Genomic DNA, 7534 nt, shown 5'->3' with positions numbered 1-7534 from the left:
ATCATATTCGTTATTGTTGTCTGAGTCCGATATAGTTCCCACGAGTAGCGCAGGTATACAATTTCACAAACAGCAGAGCCTGGCATGCCATAAGGAGGGCGTTAATAGTTCTTCGAGGTGCCCAGGTATCGAAGACACACCGTTCAAGACTGAGCTCCTTCTCAGCCACGCATCTATCGGCACGGTTCGTTTCACACCTTAGATTAGGGACGACCCATTTCGCCCACAATTAGCAAGATTGCATAATAATGTCACGGGAATAGAGTCAAATATTTTAACTGAGATTTGAAAATGTTACTTCTTATTCATTTTAAGTAATCAACTGAACTGAGATAACAAATTTTAATATTAATTCTTACCACGAAATAGATTTTCGATAAAAAGAATTGATCATCATATGAAACGTAAGAACCTGATTTATTTGGGCCGAAATTGATTCCCCATTTGTTTGTTAGACATATTATACAAAGTTACTAACTGTGACCCAGGACACACCGGCTATCCATTTTAAGTACCGGGAGACTCAGATCAACAGGTACCCAAAATGGCTTAGCACACGAGGAGGTAAGGTCGTCTTGTGTCCCATGCAATAATCTAACCTCGACATGGTGCTATTGTTATGATTATAATCATGATAATATCATCGTTGAAATATAAACCGTGTTTTCTACAAATATTTTGTTAGTGGCATATGCACGAATTTAATCATTACGAATTTAACATTGACATTTAACTATTTGGGTCTATCAAATACAATTTGACGGCACTGATTGAGGTTTGATTATTGGAAAATTATTTTTATTTATTTATTGTTATTTTAACTTAATAAGGACATACTTTAAAATAACTAAGTATTATTTTACAAAATTTAAAAACAAATATACAAATAATGATTACATTAGGAAGGTTTACGTTATGGACATTTATAACAAAACTAACAAATTTATAAATTACAATGACGAACACATTATCTAAATTGAATGAATTTAAAATAAGTGAGTTATAATATCATCATAATCGGTTGCTCTTGGCAGAACAGTCGTGGTTATGTGAAATTCTTGCTCATTAAAGCCTTGACAGATGTTTTCCACAGCTTGCAAACCGAGGCAATATATACCTATAAATACTGTTAAAATACTATATCGATCCAGTAAATAAATGAAGAGTAAGTAAATTAGAAAATTACATTAAAATTTCATTCCTCTCATCCCACTGAAACTAAAACAGTTCAAATTATTATTATTAATCTAATCAGATAATTAATTAAAACATAAAATAATTAATATAAATTAAATGTTACTTGAAACCAATATGTTTGTTGTATTGTATGAATCAATTGCGATGTTTAGAAACCGTGTTTTACTGTGAGCTTACAAGTTGTTGTTAATTATGATATCCCATTTTTTGTTTAACAATTTTGAATTGGTATTAGCACAAACAGAAAACACGTTGATTTTCGGAATATAGCAAAAGCTGTTTTTAAATATTTGTCTATTACAGATTTTCCGTTCTTCGACGCTTTGGAGTGATTCCCGAAGGTCCTGGTACGGGGTCATCTAGAGTTTCACTGACATTACTCTCTATTTCAATTTTGATCTTCTCGAAGCCAAGTGTGATGCGACCGTTTAGACTTCGTAAGACCTCAGCGGAATCATGATCCAGAGTGAATGTTACAGTTTGACCAAACGTTTCAAGCCTAACACTCACCATTCTCCAGTGTTCTGTGTTCAGACCTCGATTTTGAATGTTCAACAAATGAAAAGCGGTACTGATAGTTAAAGCTTCGCTGTATGGAATGTATGCGGTTCCTGTTATGATGATTGGTATGTCCCGTGTTTCTATAATAGACAATTCTGCGTCCGGCCACGGTCTCAAGGTAGGTATAGCTTTTTTTAACCACCGCTCACTCTCAGAATTGTCACAAACAATCATGATCCAATCAGTTTTGTGAATAAAGCCTGAGAAACTCGGTCCCGATCCTTTTATGTTTATATTTTCAATAAGATAACAGAGAGATAGATGAATCAATTGCATTTGGTATTCGCTCATGGGGTGTCTGTTGCGGATTCCAACAAATGAAGCCTCGATTAACTCTCTTATTAGCGTTTTGATTTCTTCCTGATCGCGTTCTATTAACATGTCAGTGGTCTTTTGAGAATGTTCAGATGAATCCAGAGATAATCTGCGCTTAAGTGCAACCGATGGACGAGTAGGCCGTACTTCTTTAGAATTCAGACGCTGAGATAATTGTTGTTGGTTTAAGTTTCTTTTATATTTTCGACTCTTCTCTGTAGGGTTTGATGTTACTTTGCGTTTACTCTGCTTAGCATTTTCTCCTTCGCTTAAATCCTTAACACGACTATATGCATGTGATTCTGCGTCTGTCCAACTATCAGAACTCGAAGTGCTTCGAGCAGACGAAGATGATGTTAGATAATCTACCTTCCTTGATTCTTCGTCTTTTGCCTTTGATGTTCCAGGTATTGCATCAAGGATGGCGTTAAAAGAGTGCATATCATATTCGTTATTGTTGTCTGACTTCGATATAGTTCCCACGAGTAGCGCAGGAATACAATTTCACAAACAGCAGAGCCTGGCATGCCATAAGGAGGGCGTTAATAGTTCTTCGAGGTGCCCAGGTATCGAAGACACACCGTTCAAGACTGAGCTCCTTCTCAGCCACGCATCTATCGGCACGGTTCGTTTCACACCTTAGATTAGGGACGACCCATTTCGCCCACAATTAGCAAGATTGCATAATAATGTCACAGGAATAGATTTGCAATTTTAACTGAGATTTGAAAATGTTAGTTCTTATTCATTTTAAGTAATCAACTGAACTGAGATAACAAATTTTAACATTAATTCTTACCACGAAATAGATTTTCGATAAAAAAAAAAGATCATCATATGAAACGTAAGAACCTGATTTTTTTTGGGCCGAAATTTATTCCACATTTGTTTGTTAGACATATTATACAAAGTTACTAACTGTGACCCAGGACACACCGGCTATCCACTTTAAATACCGGGAGACTCAGATCAACAGGTACCCAAAATGACTTAGCACACGAGGAGGTAAGGGTCGTCTTGTGTCCCATGCAATAATCAAAACTCGATACAGTATTTTTGATGTAAAACTGATTCTTCCAAGGTACTCGATTCGTAAGGTATCTCTCTAAAAATGCATCTAAATATATGAATCTTGAAAATACACGAATACTGTACAGACAATGAATATCATCGGATAAAAAATAATAATATCTCAGTAGTCAATTACAATACTACCTAGTTTATAGAATTTGTTTTTGTTTCAATTATATTTTTTTCCCACGAATAACTTTCATCTGGCTATTGAAGCAAATTCTTTTCTTTTTTATGAACAGATAGTTTTAGATCGAGGTGTGATTATTTGCACATATATCACATATTTTATTAATTAACAGATTTTCCATAAGGTAATTAAAATATAATTGTTAATAAAATATGTCATATTTTAAAACATTGATTTTGCTTTATGTACCTAATGCAACATAGAGAAAACAATAGGAAACATTTGGACATGATACATGAATAGTGGAATTTAAGTTGTAGTTCGTTGTGGACAATTTTTACACTCAAGACAATACTCACAATACTGTTTTATTATGTAATTATTTGAAAGCCGCAACACTTATTTTAGTAATTTGGAAGATCTACCTGCACCTTCTGGGTCTAATTAGTGGATCCATGTGTAGACGTAATTCGAAATATTATAATTATCATTCATACCATACGTGATTTGAATGTTGTGTGAGATAATTATATTCCGCCACATTAATTATTTAGAACTATATGAACTTTATGAGTACTGAAGTATTTAATTTGATTTGATTGGAGGATTAACATATGGAAAATAAATTAATTCATTTAATTTTTTTAAATAAGAACTAGATTTAGGGCGTTGGACTCAGGTCAAAACCGACTCAGAAAATGCAGCGTAAAAAGTTCATTTGAAACCTGCAATCTTTTGATAGCTATGAAAAAATGTTAATGTAAAATACAGACTTGTACTATATATAACAGTACATTCGCCTTACACCTACGAGAATCTCCTTTTTCTATACATTTAAATGTACTATATTTACAAATTGTAAAATTTCATGGTTTTTATTTAAATTCAATAGAACCTCATCTTAATGAACTGTTTTTTTTTTTATATTGTGTTCGACATCAAGCGATCGAATGCTCGTAATATGAATTAACCAGTGAGTACCAGATCCAAAAGATTCTTAACATTAAAGAGTGTAGTCGTACATTACCCAAAGGTAATTCTCTTAAAATTCATTCGCAATTAAAGCTAAACTTATTTCAAATATATCATCAAGATAACAGGATTTCGCTAAGCGCAACTTAAAAAAACATTCGCATTTGCAAAATCAAAAAGACTGTTATCATGTACTCTTTTACTTTTTATAGGTTTATATTTTATAATGCACTTTTGTAGGCACGGGGCTTGATTCTACCCCTGGCATTGCTAACATCGATGGGCAACGGTAACCACTCACTGTCAGTTGGGCAAAACTCTTGGTACTGAGATTTTAAAAATATTACTGAGTAAGCCAATTTAACGATTTAACATATCTAAATGTTCCAAGTGCTGCTATAACACACAAAATACAAAAAAGTTCGCTTCGGTACACAAGAAAAGAATTCGCTGAATCAAGTAAATAATTTGATTTTAATCCGGCCAAATACGAGTGTATGCTGTATTATGTATTAATAATTGCGATCACGTGACCGTGTTTTCGGCTCTTTTAGAAAAAAGGAATCTAAATGTATAAATAGTTTTGAAGGAATTCTAGAAACCAGAACAACACTTTAATATTTAAAAAAGGTGTTGATTTTATTTTCCTCCCGCAGTACCTTTTTGTGCCAAAAAATTCAAGATCATATTCTCACTAGTTTTGTTGGGTACGCAGCACGTCACCCGTGTCGATAAGGCTAGTGACGCCAACCCAGGTTGGACGGGTTTATGAATCTTATAAGATTTCTTGAAATCCTATAAGACGCCGGATGCCCGTCTCGTGGCGATTATTCGTGTCGATCTGAAGCAGTCGATGTAGGGTCCTGAGGTGTACGATATCGTACAAGCTCACTCGAAATTAAAACTCAAAACTTTACTAATTAACGTAAACCGAGCCGACCGATCTGTCAATACAACCGAATTCAATAACCGACGATCTTTTCAATGGTCTTCGAGTCTTCAATAAATATCTTCGAGGCGCTGATGTCTTTACTCGTGCGTTTTTTTGTAATCTTCGTTCGGAGGGTCGGCGGCCGGCGGTTGGCAGGTAGTCGGTCGAGGGTCGGTCGGTAGGTCGGCAGGTACCTGACAGCGTCGCAGGGTCGCTTAACTACCTCGGAATGTTACCCTACAGAGATCTCGTGTAAAATACGGCTCTCGTCGAGATCATTTTCACTATGATCGGCTCGGTTTATTCGTTATATCTATTTATTTAATAAATGTATATACTAATGCCTTATACTTAACTATTCTATGTTGTAATCCCTATCGATACATATAACTTATTCTATGCTTAATCTATATGACGCGCCCGTATAAACAAAATACCCGGTCCTGAACACAGATAAATGCTGTTTGTTACATCATTTTGGGACGCGGGCCGGGCGCGTGTTCATTTAAGTTAATATGCTAATCTTAAAACTATCGGGAATAATAAAGCAAAAGTGTATACTATTTATTTCAAAGCAACTTACGTTCTATTCTTAGTAAAATCTATGTGCACGTTATCTATATCCTTATCTATCTATATGCACTCTATATAATTTATCTATTTGTTATTTATCTATTTGTTATAACTCTATGTCTATGTACGTATCTATATAAATCTATTATTCTATTCTATATTCTATTATATTCTTCAACTTATTCTATAATTATGGGGCGACGCCGCTGTCGCCAACATCCTCCCCCTCGTGCGTAGCACCGACTCCTTGTCGTGGCGACTCTATGGGCGTGGGCTCGTCGCTCGTTGCAGGCACCAGCAGGATCATCTTGGAGGCAGGTCTCTTAAGCAGACCGCCGCTCGTTCTGACGTCGACGGTTCGTACACGGTTGTCGGGGCCTGGGTAGGTGTGGACAACTTGCCCGCGCGGCCATGTGTTGCGTGGCAGCGTGGAGTCCACTATGAGGACGGTATCCCCACACTGCAAGTCCTCGCCAGCTGCTCTCCCGTCGATCTTCCTGGGCAGCAGCGTAGGCAGGTATTCCTTGACCCACCTACTCCAGAAGTGGTCCGCCATACGCTGCGCCACTCTCCATGTCCTTTTGCCGGTCAGGTCTTCGTCTCTGTAGTCGCCGATGCTTGGAGCTCCGCAGGACCTCCCTATGAGGAAGTGATTCGGCGTGAGTGCTTCTGACTCCCAACTCTCTTCCCTGGCGACGAGCGGTCGCGAGTTGACGACGTGCTCCGCCTCCAACAGAAGAGTGTGCAGAACTTCTTCCCTCGGGTGTCTTTCCTTCAGTGTGACCGCCAGCGCGGTCTTCACGGACCGCACCAAACGTTCCCACGCGCCTCCCATGTTCGGCGCTCCTGGCGGGATGAACTTCCATTTTATGTTCATCTGAGCGGCCCGTGACACGACGTCTGCTTCCCTTGCATTCTCGGTTGCCTGCTTAAGCTCCTTGTTGGCGCCGACGAAGTTAGTCCCATTGTCGCTGTAAATGACTTTGGGCGTTCCTCGCCGAGCGGCCATCCTGCGCAGCGCTAACAGCATTGAGTCTGCCGTCAGTGACGCTGCTAGCTCCATGTGAACTGCTCTCGTGGTGAGGCATGTGAACAGCACGCCCCACCTCTTCTCGTGACGTCGTCCTACAGTCACCGTCGTCGGCCCGAAGTAATCGACGGCAGCACAGGTGAACGGCGGCTCTCCATGTCGTAGCCGCTCTATCGGCAGGTTTCCGGTGGGCGGTAGGCGTGGTGTACTCCCCGAGGGACCTGGGCGGGCCCCCCGGCGGCACTCTGCGTGGCCGGGGGCTCCGTCTGTGGGGGAGTTTTGCTGGACTTCCACCGGGCGCGTCCGTAGGTGGCGGATAACGGGATCCTCTGGGAACAGTCCCACTCCCAAGGGGTATCGTCCGATCTTTTTCGTTGCAAGGATTCTTAGGTGTTAGGGAGGTAGGTTAGGTGTAGGTGTAGGGTAGCCTAGTTAGGCTTTGCAACGAAAGAGATCGGATGACGCGGACCAAAACCAGCAGGGGGAGTTGCGGGCTCTCCACGCCCTTCACTCGTTGAAGGGTGTTCCTCCTGGAGACGCTCGGGCTCCCTCTCTTTTCCCCTTTCTTCCCCCTTTTTCTTTTTTCTTCGGGTCACGTCCGACCCGTTTCGGACGTAACCCACGGGTGGTGGTGGGCCACTTTTGGCCTGCCCTTTGATGGAGAAGTGAGCCGGCGTTGCTTACGCATCTTCCGGCCGCTGGTCGCCATGTCCCCGGCTTCGGCTACAGGGGCACGCCCTCCAGAGGGGGGTAC

General features: G+C 40.1%; 1 protein-coding gene across 2 annotated transcripts in view; it reads right to left on the bottom strand.

Moving 5' to 3' along the window:
• Nucleotides 1–7534, bottom strand: part of LOC101745029 (potassium voltage-gated channel protein Shaker) — a 527752-nt gene that overhangs the window by 464598 nt on the left and 55620 nt on the right. The window lies entirely within an intron of this gene.

The sequence above is a fragment of the Bombyx mori genome, chromosome 1, assembly GCF_030269925.1.
Source record: "Bombyx mori chromosome 1, ASM3026992v2".
Taxonomy (NCBI): domain Eukaryota; kingdom Metazoa; phylum Arthropoda; class Insecta; order Lepidoptera; family Bombycidae; genus Bombyx; species Bombyx mori.
The sequence above is the reverse complement of the archived record's forward strand: the minus strand, read 5'-3'. Positions and strand labels throughout refer to the sequence as shown.